General features: G+C 39.4%; 1 protein-coding gene across 1 annotated transcript in view; it reads right to left on the bottom strand.

The window, feature by feature from the left end:
• The window catches only part of ABCC3 (ATP binding cassette subfamily C member 3), a 145350-nt gene that overhangs the window by 26084 nt on the left and 105376 nt on the right, over window positions 1-13890 (bottom strand). The window lies entirely within an intron of this gene.

The raw sequence follows: 13890 nt of genomic DNA, 5'->3' as shown, positions 1-13890 counted from the left end.
TGGATGGAAGACTCTAAGGATGACATCTACTAATCATGGATGGTAGACTATGGGTGATATCTACTAATCATGGATGGTAGACTACGGGTGACATCTACTAATCATGGATGGTAGACTATGGGTGATATCTACTAATCATGGATGGTAGACTATGGGTGACATCTACTAATCATGGATGGAAGACTCTAAGGATGACATCTACTAATCATGGATGGTAGACTATGGGTGATATCTACTAATCATGGATGGAAGACTCTAAGGATGACATCTACTAATCATGGATGGTAGAGTATGGGTGACATCTACTAATCATGGATGGTAGAGTATCGGTGATATCTACTAATCATGGATGGTATACTATGGATGATATCTACTAATCATGGATGGTATACTATGGATGATATCTACTGATCATGGATGGAAGATTCTACAAGTGACATCTACTAATCATGGATGGAAGACTCTAAGGATGACATCTACTAATCATGGATGGTAGACTATGGATGACATCTACTGATCATGGATGGTAGACTATGGGTGACATCTACTAATCATGGATGTAGACTCTACAGGTGATATCTACTAATCATGGATGGTAGACTATGGATGATATCTACTGATCATGGATGGAAGATTCTACAGGTGGCATCTACTAATCATGGATGGAAGACTCTAAGGATGACATCTACTAATCATGGATGGTAGACTACAGGTGACATCTACTAATCATGGATGGAAGACTACAGGTGACATCTACTAATCATGGATGGAAGACTCTAAGGATGATATCTACTAATCATGGATGGTAGACTATGGATGACATCTACTAATCATGGATGGTAGACTATGGGTGACATCTACTAATCATGGATGGAAGACTCTAAGGATGACATCTACTAATCATGGATGGTAGACTATGGGTGATAACTACTAATCATGGATGGAAGACTCTAAGGATGACATCTACTAATCATGGATGGTAGACTATGGGTGACATCTACTAATCATGGATGTAGACTCTACAGGTGATATCTACTAATCATGGATGGTAGACTATGGATGATATCTACTGATCATGGATGGAAGATTCTACAGGTGACATCTACTAATCATGGATGGAAGACTCTAAGGATGACATCTACTAATCATGGATGGTAGACTATGGATGACATCTACTGATCATGGATGGTAGACTATGGGTGACATCTACTAATCATGGATGTGGACTCTACAGGTGATATCTACTAATCATGGATGGTAGACTATGGATGATATCTACTGATCATGGATGGAAGATTCTACAGGTGACATCTACTAATCATGGATGGAAGACTCTAAGGATGACATCTACTAATCATGGATGGTAGACTACAGGTGACATCTACTAATCATGGATGGAAGACTACAGGTGACATCTACTAATCATGGATGGAAGACTCTAAGGATGATATCTACTAATCATGGATGGTAGACTATGGATGACATCTACTAATCATGGATGGTAGACTATGGGTGACATCTACTAATCATGGATGGAAGACTCTAAGGATGACATCTACTAATCATGGATGGTAGACTATGGGTGATAACTACTAATCATGGATGGAAGACTCTAAGGATGACATCTACTAATCATGGATGGTAGAGTATGGGTGATATCTACTAATCATGGATGGTAGACTATGGGTGACATCTACTAATCATGGATGTAGACTCTACAGGTGATATCTACTAATCATGGATGGTAGACTATGGATGATATCTACTGATCATGGATGGAAGATTCTACAGGTGACATCTACTAATCATGGATGGAAGACTCTAAGGATGACATCTACTAATCATGGATGGTAGACTATGGATGACATCTACTGATCATGGATGGTAGACTATGGGTGACATCTACTAATCATGGATGTGGACTCTACAGGTGATATCTACTAATCATGGATGGTAGACTATGGATGATATCTACTGATCATGGATGGAAGATTCTACAGGTGACATCTATTAATCATGGATGGAAGACTCTAAGGATGACATCTACTAATCATGGATGGTAGAGTATGGGTGACATCTACTGATCATGGATGGTAGACTATGGGTGACATCTACTAATCATGGATGGAAGATTCTACAGGTGATATCTACTAATCATGGATGCAAGACTCTAAGGATGACATCTACTAATCATGGATGGAAGACTCTATGGATGACATCTAATCATGGATAGTAGACTATACAGGTGTCATCTACTAAGCATGGATGGTAGACTCTATGGTTGACATCTAATCATGGATGGTAGACTCTACAGGTGACATCTACTTATCATGGATGGTAGACTCTATGGCTGACATTTACTAATCATGGATGTAGACTCTACAGGTGATATCCACTAATCATGGATGGAAGACTACAGGTGATATCTATTAATCTTGGATGGAAGACTCTAAGGATGACATCTACTAATCATGGATGGTAGACTATGGGTGACATCTACCAATCATGGATGGTAAACTCTACAGGTGACATCTACTAATCATGGATGGTATACTATGGGTGACATCTAATCATGGATGGAAGATTCTACAGGTGATATCTACTAATCATGGATGCAAGACTCTAAGGATGACATCTACTAATCATGGATGGAAGACTCTATGGATGACATCTAATCATGGATAGTAGACTATACAGGTGTCATCTACTAAGCATGGATGGTAGACTCTATGATTGACATCTAATCATGGATGGTAGACTCTACAGGTAATATCTACTAATCATGGATGGTAGACTATGGCTGACATCTACTAATCATGGATGTAGACTCTACAGGTGATATCCACTAATCATGGATGGAAGACTACAGGTGATATCTATTAATCATGGATGGAAGACTCTAAGGATGACATCTACTAATCATGGATGGTAGACTATAGGTGACATCTACTAATCATGGATGGTAGACTCTACAGGTGATATCTACTAATCATGGAGGGAAGACTACAGGTGATATCTATTAATCATGGATGGAAGACTCTAAGGATGACATCTACTAATCATGGATGGTAGACTATGGGTGACATCTAATCATGGATGGTAGACTCTACAGGTGACATCTACTAATCATGGATGGTAGACTCTATGAATGACATCTACTAATCATGGATGGAAGACTACAGGTGATATCTATTAATCATGGATGGAAGACTCTAAGGATGACATCTACTAATCATGGATGGTAGACTATGGGTGACATCTACTAATCATGGATGGTAGACTCTACAGGTGATATCTACTAATCATGGATGGAAGACTACAGGTGATATCTATTAATCATGGATGGAAGACTCTAAGGATGACATCTACTAATCATGGATGGTAGACTATGGGTGACATCTAATCATGGATGGTAGACTCTACAGGTGACATCTACTAATCATGGATGGTAGACTCTATGAATGACATCTACTAATCATGTATGTTAGACTCTACAGGTGGTATCTACTAATCATGGATAGAAGACTACAAGTGATATCTATTAATCATGGATGGAAGACTTTAAGGATGACATCTACTAATCATGGATGGTAGACTATGGATGACATCTACTAATCAAGGATGGTAGACTCTACAGGTGACATCTACTAATCATGGATGGTAGACTCTATGGGTGACATCTACTAATCATAGATGGTAGACTCTACAGGTGATATCTACTAATCAAGGATGGAGGACTCTAAGGATTACATCTACTAATCATGGATGGTAGACTATGGGTGACATCTACTAATCATGGATGATAGACTCTACAGGTGATATCTACTAATCATGGATGGTAGACTATGGGTGACATCTACTAATCATGGATGATAGACTCTACAGGTGATATCTACTAATCATGGATGGAAGACTCTAAGGATTATATCTACTGATCATGGATGGTAGACTATGGGTGACATCTACTAATCATGGATGTAGACTCGACAGGTGATATCTACTAATCATGGATGGTAGACTCTACAGGTGATATCTACTAATCATGGATGGAAAACTCTAAGGATGACATCTACTAATCATGGATGGAAGACTCTATGGATGACATCTAATCATGGATAGTAGACTATACAGGTGTCATCTACTAAGCATGGATGGTAGACTCTATGGGTGACATCTAATCATGGATGGTAGACTCTACAGGTAATATCTACTAATCATGGATGGTAGACTATACAGGTGACATCTGCTAATCATGGATGGCAGACTCTACAGGTGACATCTAATCATGGATGGTAGACTCTACAGGTGACATCTACTTATCATGGATGGTAGACTCTATGGGTGACATCTACTAAACATGGATGATAGACTCTACAGGTGATATCTACTAATCACGGATGGAAGATTCTACAGGTGACATCTGCTAATCATGGATGTAGACTCTATGGAGAATATCTACTAATCATGGATGGAAGACTACAGGTGATATCTACTAATCATGGATGGAAGACTACAGGTGATATCTACTAATCATGGATGGTAGAGTATGGGTGACATCTACTGATCATGGATGGTAGACTATGGGTGATATCTACTAATCATGGATGGAAGACTCTAAGGATGACATCTACTAATCATGGATGGTAGACTATGGGTGATATCTACTAATCATGGATGGTAGACTACGGGTGACATCTACTAATCATGGATGGTAGACTATGGGTGATATCTACTAATCATGGATGGTAGACTATGGGTGACATCTACTAATCATGGATGGAAGACTCTAAGGATGACATCTACTAATCATGGATGGTAGACTATGGGTGATATCTACTAATCATGGATGGAAGACTACAGGTGATATCTACTAATCATGGATGGAAAATTCTACAGCTGACATCTACTAATCATGGATGTAGACTCTACAGGTGATATCTACTAATCATGGATGCAAGACTCTACAGGTGATATCTACTAATCATGGATGGAAGATTCTAAAGATGACATCTACTAATCATGGATGGAAGACTATGGATGACATCTAATCATGGATAGTAGACTATACAGGTGTCATCTACTAATCATGGATGGTAGACTATGTGGGTGACATCTAATCATGGATGGTAGACTCTACAAGTGATATCTACTAATCATGGATGGTAGACTACAGGTGACATCTGCTAATCATGGATGGCAGACTCTTCAGGTGACATTTAATCATGGATGGTATACTCTACAGGTGACATCTACTAATCATGGATGGAAGACTCTATGGATAACATTTACTAATCATGGATGGTAGACTCTACAGGTGACATCTAATCATGGATGGTAGACTATGGGTGACATCTAATAAGCATGGATGGAAGATTCTACAGGTGACATCTGATAATCATGGATGTAGACTCTACAGGTGATATCAACTAATCATGGATGGAAGACTCTAAGGATGACATATACTAATCATGGATGGAACACTCTATGGATGACATCTAATCATGGATAGTAGACTATACAGGTGTCATCTACTAATCATGGATGGTAGACTCTATGAGTGACATCTAATCATGGATGGTAGACTCTACAGGTGATATCTACTAATTATGGATGGTATACTCTACAGGTGACATCTGCTAATCATGGATGGTGGACTCTACAGTTGACATCTAATCATGGATGGTAGACTCTACAGGTGACATCTACTAATCACGGATGGAAGACTCTATGGATGACATCTACTAATCATGGATGGTAGACTCTACAGGTGACATCTACTAATCATGATTGGTAGACTCTATGGGTGACATCTACTTATGGATGGTAGACTCTACAGGTGAAGACATCTCATAATCATGGATGGTAGACTCTACAGGTGATATCTACTGGTCATGGATGGTTGACTCTACAGGTAACATCTGCTAGTCATGGACGGCAGACTCTACAGGTGACATCTGCTAATCATGGATGGTGGACTCTACAGGTGACATCTGCTAATCATGGATGGTGGACTCTACAGGTGACATCTGCTAATCATGGATGGTAGACTTTACAGGTGACATCTACTATTCATGGATGGAAGACACTAAGGATGACATCTACTAATCATGGATGGTAGACTATGGATGACATCTATTAATCATGGATGTAGACTCTAGAGGTGATGACATCTCATAAAAATACTCAGTAAAAAAGGATTTGGGGGATATGTCAAAAGTAAAAGAAAAGTCAAAGATGCTATAGGATTTGTACAGGATGAAAATGATGAAATGGTAAGAAAGGATGTTGAGAAGGCCGAACTTTTAAATTCCTATTTTGCATCTGTTTTCTCTCAGAAAGGAAATGTAACATCAACTGATTTTCACTGTCCTATTAAAGGAATAGAAGAATCCAGGATATCTATAAACAGAAAGATAATGAAGAAACACTTAGCTAACATAAATTAATTCTAGTCTCCAGGTCCAGATGAATTACACCCCAGAGTACTGAAGGAGATAGCAGAAGAAATTTTTGAACCACTCTCCATAATCTTTGAAAATTCTTAGAGAACAGGAGAAGTCCCAGAAGACTGGAGAAGGGCAAATGTTGTTCCTATCTTCAAAAAGGGGAAGAAGATGGACCCAGGGAACTATAGGCTGGTGGGTCTGACTTCCATACCAGGAAAGATCTTTGAACAAATTATTAAACAACATGTATGTAAGTACCTGGATAAGAATGAAGTGATTAACCAGAGTCAGCATGGGTTTGTAAATAATAAGTCAGACTAACTTAATTTCCTCCTATGACAGAATCACTGGCTGGGTGGATCAGGGAAATGCTGTAGATATAGTATATCATGACTTCAGCAAAGCATTTGACAAAGTATCTCACACCATCCTTATTGAAAAAATGACTAAGTGTGGAATGGACAGATCGGACCAAAATAGTGATCATAAATGGCTGCACATCCAGTTGGAAGAATGTCTCAAGTGGGGTACCACAGGGTTTTGTCCTGGGCCCTGTATTGTTCAACATTTTTATCAATGATTTAGATGAAGAAATTGAGGGTACACTGATTTATTTTGCTGATGACACAAAGCTAGGAGGGATAGCTAATACTAGAGAAGAGAGAGAGGATTCAAAAAGATATAAATAAACTGGAGCAGTGGGCAGCAACTAACAGAATGGTTTTTAACAAGGATAAATGCAAAGTACTACATCTGGGCAATAAAAATGAAAAAAGCATATACAGAATGGGAGGCATAGGGCTAAGCAACAGCACATGTGAAAAATACTTGGGTATACTAATAGATCACAGACTGAACATGAGTCAACAGTGTGATGCAGCAGCAAAAAAAGGCAAATGCAATTCTGGGATGTATTAACAGAAGCATACAGTCTAGATCACGTGAAGTCATTATTGCCCTCTACTCCTCTTTGGTCAGACCTCACCTGAAATACTGTGTCCAGTTTTGGGCACCACATTTTAAAAAATACATAAAAAACTGGAGCAAGTTCAGAGAAAAGCGACTAGAATGGTGACCGGTCTACAAACCATGTCCTATGAGGAATGGTTACAGGATTGGGGACTGTTTAGCTTGCAAAAGAGAAGACTGAGAGGAGACTTAACAGCTGTCTACAAATATCTCAAGGGCTGTCACATTGTAGAAGGATCATCCTTATTCTCATTTGCACAAGGAAAGACTAGAAGCAATGGGGTGAAACTGAATGAGAGGAGACACAGATTAGATATTAGAAAAAACTTTTTGACAGTGAGGGTGATCAATGAGTGGAACAGGCGGCCACGAGAGGTGGCGAGTTCTCCTTCCATAGAAGTTTTCAAACAGAGGCTGGACAGACATCTGTCTGGGATGATTTAGTGAATCCTGCTTTGAGCAGGGGGTTGGACCAGATGACCCAGAAGGTCCCTTCCAACTCTATTATTCTATGATTCTATAATCATGGATGGTAGACTCTACAAGTGATATCTACTAATCATGGATGGTAGACTCTACAGGTGATATGTACTTATCTTGGATCGTAGACTCTATGTGTGACATCTACTAATCATGGATGGTAGACTCTATGTGTGACATCTACTAATCATGGATGGTAGACTCTATGTGTGACATCTACTAATCATGGATGGTAGACTTTATGGGTGACATCTACTAATCGTGGATGGTAGACTCTACAGGTGATATCTACTAATCGTGGATGGTAGAGTCTACAGGTGACATCTACTATTCATGGATGGTAGACTCTATGGGTGACTTCTACTATCATGGATGGTAGACTTTATGGGTGACATCTACTAATCATGGAAGGTAGACTCTACAGGTGACATCTACTAATCATGGATGGTAGACTCTATGGGTGACAACTACTAATCATGAATGGGTGCTGTGGTGCACACCTGTAATCCTAGCTACTATGAGAGGCTTGGGTTGTTGGATCACTTGAGCTTATCAGTTCTGGTCCATTCTGTGCTATTTGGATGGGGGTCTTCTCTATCCTCAGCATCAGTGTGGTGACTCTGAGCCAGCTGCTAGGAGACACTAAGTTGATGGAGGAGGGGGTGTCTCTGGTAAAAAAAAAAAATAAGCCAACCCATGAAGTATCAAAGCACTAGAAAAAATAAAGTACTAATCATGAATGGTAGACTCTACAGGTGACATCTACTAATCATGGATGGTAGACTCTACATGTGACATCTAATCATGGATGGTAGACTCTACATGTGACATCTACTAATCATAGATGGTAGACTCTACAGGTGACATCTCCTAATCATGGATGGTAGACTCTACAGGTGATATCTACTAATCATGGATGGTAGACTCTATGGGTGATATCTATAACTCATGGATGATGAACTCTCCTGGAGATACCTACTAATTATGGATGGTTTAGTCCAGTGTTTCTTAACTCGAGTTCTCAAGACTCACCAGAAGGTCATGTTTTCAGGATTTTTGCTTAGGAAATGGAATTAATGCTTGATCAGGTGAAGAAATTATCACCTGTGCAATACTAAGGATATCCTGAAAACATGACCTGTTGGTGGGTCTTGAGAACTTGAGTTGAGAAACACTCTTATAATCTATGGATGATATCTACTAAACATGGATCGTAGTCTCTTCAGGTGATATCAACTAACCATGGATGGAAGACTATGGGTGTTTTTTACTAAATATGGATTGTAGACTCTACGAGTTATATCTACTATTCATTGATGGTACACTCTGCGGGTGATATTTGTTACTCATAGATGGTACACTCTGGGTTATATCTACAAATAGATGGTACACTCTGTGGGTTATATCTACTAACCATGGATGGTACACTCCGTGGGTTATATCTACTAATGGATGGCACACTCTGGGTTATATCTACTAACGGATGGTACACTCTGGGTTATATCTACTAACGGATGGCACACAATGGGTTATATCGACTAATGGATAGTGCACTCTGTGGGTTATATCTACTAATGGATGGTACACTCTGTGGGTTATATCTACTAATGGTTGGTACACTCTGTGGGTTATATCTACTAATGGATGGTACACTCTGTGGGTTATATCTACTAATGGATGGCACACTATGGGTTATATCTACTAATGGATGGTACACTCTGTGGGTTATATCTACTAATGGATGGTACTCTCTGTGGGTTATATCTACTAATGGATGGTACACTCTGTGGGTTATATCTACTAATGGATGGTACACTCTGTGGGTTATATCTACTAATGGATGGTACACTCTGTGGGTTATATCTACTAATGGATGGTACACTCTGTGGGTTATATCTACTAATGGATGGTACTCTCTGTGGGTTATATCTACTAATGGATGGTACACTCTGTGGGTTATATCTACTAATGGATGGTACACTCTGTGGGTTATATCTACTAATGGATGGTACACTCTGTGGGTTATATCTACTAATGGATGGTACACTCTGTGGGTTATATCTACTAATGGATGGTACTCTCTGTGGGTTATATCTGCTAATGGATAGTACACTCTGTGGGTTATATCTGCTAATGGATGGTACACTCTGTGGGTTATATCTACTAATGGATGGTACACTCTGTGGGTTATATCTACTAATGGATGGTACACTCTGTGGGTTATATCTACTAATGGATGGTACACTCTGTGGGTTATATCTACTAATGGATGGCACACTCTGGGTTATATCTACTAACGGATGGTACACTCTGGGTTATATCTACTAACGCATGGCAAACTCTGTGGGTTATATCGACTAACGGATGGCACACTCTGGGTTATATCTACTAATGGATGGTACACTCTGTGGGTTATATCTACTAATGGATGGTACACTCTGTGGGTTATATCTACTAATGGATGGTACACTCCGTGGATTATATCTACTAATGGATGGTACACTCTGTGGGTTATATCTGCTAATGGATGGTACACTCTGTGGGTTATATCTACTAATGGATGGTACACTCCGTGGATTATATCTACTAATGGATGGTACTCTGTGGGTTATATCTACTAATGGATGTTACACTCTGTGGGTTATATCTACTAATGGATGGCACACTCTGGGTTATATCTACTAACGGATGGTACACTCTGTGGGTTATATCGACTAATGGATGGTACACTCTGTGGGTTATATCTACTAATGGATGGTACACTCTGTGGGTTATATCTACTAATGGATGGCACACTCTGGGTTATATCTACTAATGGATAGTACACTCTGTGGGTTATATCGACTAATGGATAGTACACTCTGTGGGTTATATCTACTAATGGATGGTACACTCTGTGGGTTATATCTACTAATGGATGGTACACTCTGTGGGTTATATCTACTAATGAATGGTACACTCTGTGGGTTATATCTACTAATGGATGGTACACTCTGTGGGTTATATCTACTAATGGATGGTACACTCTGTGGGTTATATCTACTAATGGATGGTACACTCTGTGGGTTATATCTGCTAATGGATGGTACACTCTGTGGGTTATATCTACTAATGGATGGTACTCTCTGTGGGTTATATCTACTAATGGATGGCACACTCTGGGTTATATCTACTAACGGAGGGTACACTCTGGGTTATATCTACTAACGGATGGCACACAATGGGTTATATCGACTAATGGATGGTACACTCTGTGGGTTATATCTACTAATGGATGGTACACTCTGTGGGTTATATCTACTAATGGATGGTACACTCTGTGGGTTATATCTACTAATGGATGGTACACTCTGTGGGTTATATCTACTAATGGATGGTACACTCTGTGGGTGATATCTACTAATGGATGGTACACTCTGTGGGTTATATCTACTAATGGATGGTACACTCTGTGGGTTATATCTGCTAATGGATGGTACACTCTGTGGGTTATATCTACTAATGGATGGTACTCTCTGTGGGTTATATCTACTAATGGATGGTACACTCTGTGGGTTATATCTACTAATGGATGGCACACTATGGGTTATATCTACTAATGGATGGTACACTCTGTGGGTTATATCTACTAATGGATGGCACACTATGGGTTATATCTACTAATGGATGGTACACTCTGTGTGTCATATATACTAATGGATGGTACACTCTGTGGGTTATATCTACTAATGGATGGTACCCTCTGTGGGTTATATCTGCTAATGGATAGTACACTCTGTGGGTTATATCTGCTAATGGATGGTACACTCTGGGTTATATCTACTAACGGATGGTACACTCTGTGGGTTATATCGACTAATGGATGGTACACTCTGTGGGTTATATCTGCTAATGGATGGTACACTCTGTGGGTTATATCTACTAATAGATGGTACACTCTGTGGGTTATATCTACTAATAGATGGTACACTCTGTGGGTTATATCTACTAATGGATGGTACACTCTGTGGGTTATATCTACTAATGGATGGTACACTCTGTGGGTTATATCTACTAATGGATGGTACACTCTGTGGGTTATATCTACTAATGGATGGTACACTCTGTGGGTTATATCGACTAATGGATGGTACACTCTGTGTGTCATATATACTAATGGATGGTACTCTCTTAGGGGTAATATCTACTAATGGATGGTACACTCTGTGGGTTATATCTGCTAATGGATGGTACACTCTGGGTTATATCTACTAACGGATGGTACACTCTGTGGGTTATATCGACTAATGGATGGTACACTCTGTGGGTTATATCTACTAATGGATGGTACACTCTGTGGGTTATATCTACTAATGGATGGTACACTCTGTGGGTTATATCTACTAATGGATGGTACTCTCTGTGGGTTATATCTGCTAATGGATGGTACACTCTGTGGGTGATATCTACTAATGGATGGTACACTCTGTGGGTTATATCTACTAATGGATGGTACACTCTGTGGGTTATATCTACTAATGGATGGTACACTCCGTGGGTTATATCTACTAAAGGATGGTACACTCTGTGGGTTATATCTGCTAATGGATGGTACACTCTGTGGGTTATATCTACTAATGGATGGTACACTCTGTGGGTTATATCTACTAATAGATGGTACACTCTGTGGGTTATATCTACTAATGGATGGTACACTCTGTGGGTTATATCTACTAATGGATGGTACACTCTGTGGGTTATATCTACTAATGGATGGTACACTCTGTGGGTTATATCTACTAATGGATGGTACACTCTGTGGGTTATATCTGCTAATGGATGGTACACTCTGTGGGTTATATCTACTAATGGATGGTACACTCTGTGGGTTATATCTACTAATGGATGGCACACTATGGGTTATATCTACTAATGGATGGTACACTCTGTGGGTTATATCTACTAATGGATGGTACACTCTGTGGGTTATATATACTAATGGATGGTACACTCTGTGGGTTATATCTACTAATGGATGGTATACTCTGTGGGTTATATCTACTAATGGATAGTACACTCTGTGGGTTATATCTACTAATAGATGGTACACTCTGTGGGTTATATCTACTAATGGATAGTACACTCTGTGGGTTATATCTACTAATGGATAGTACACTCTGTGGGTTATATCTACTAATGGATGGTACACTCTGTGGGTTATATCTACTAATGGATAGTACACTCTGTGGGTTATATCTACTAATGGATGGTACACTCTGTGGGTTATATCTACTAATGGATGGTACTCTCTGTGGGTTATATCTACTAATGGATGGTACACTCTGTGGGTTATATCTACTAATGGATAGTACACTCTGTGGGTTATATCTACTAATGGATGGTACACTCTGTGGGTTATATCTACTAATGGATAGTACACTCTGTGGGTTATATCTACTAATGGATGGTACCCTCTGTGGGTTATATCTACTAATGGATGGTACACTCTGTGGGTTATATCTACTAATGGATGGTACCCTCTGTGGGTTATATCTACTAATGGATGGTACATACTGTGGGTTATATCTACTAATGGATGGTACACTCTGTGGGTTATATCTACTAATGGATAGTACCCTCTGTGGGTTATATCTACTAATGGAAGGTACACTCTGTGGGTTATATCTACTAATGGATGGTACACTCTGTGGGTTATATCTACTAATGGATGGTACACTCTGTGGGTTATATCTACTAATGGATGGTACACTCTGGGTTATATCTACTAATGGATGGTACACTCTGTGGGTTATATCTACTAATGGATGGTACACTCTGTGGGTTATATCTACTAATGGATATTACACTCTGTGGGTTATATCTACTAATGGATGGTACACTCTGTGGGTTATATCTACTAATGGATATTACACTCTGTGGGTTATATCTACTAATGGATGGTACACTCTGTGGGTTATATCTACTAATGGATGGTACACTCTGGGTTATATCTACT

The sequence above is a fragment of the Ranitomeya variabilis genome, chromosome 4 (genome assembly GCF_051348905.1).
Source record: "Ranitomeya variabilis isolate aRanVar5 chromosome 4, aRanVar5.hap1, whole genome shotgun sequence".
NCBI lineage: Eukaryota > Metazoa > Chordata > Amphibia > Anura > Dendrobatidae > Ranitomeya > Ranitomeya variabilis.
Note: the sequence above shows the minus strand (reverse complement) of the source record. Positions and strands in the feature narration are given on the sequence as shown.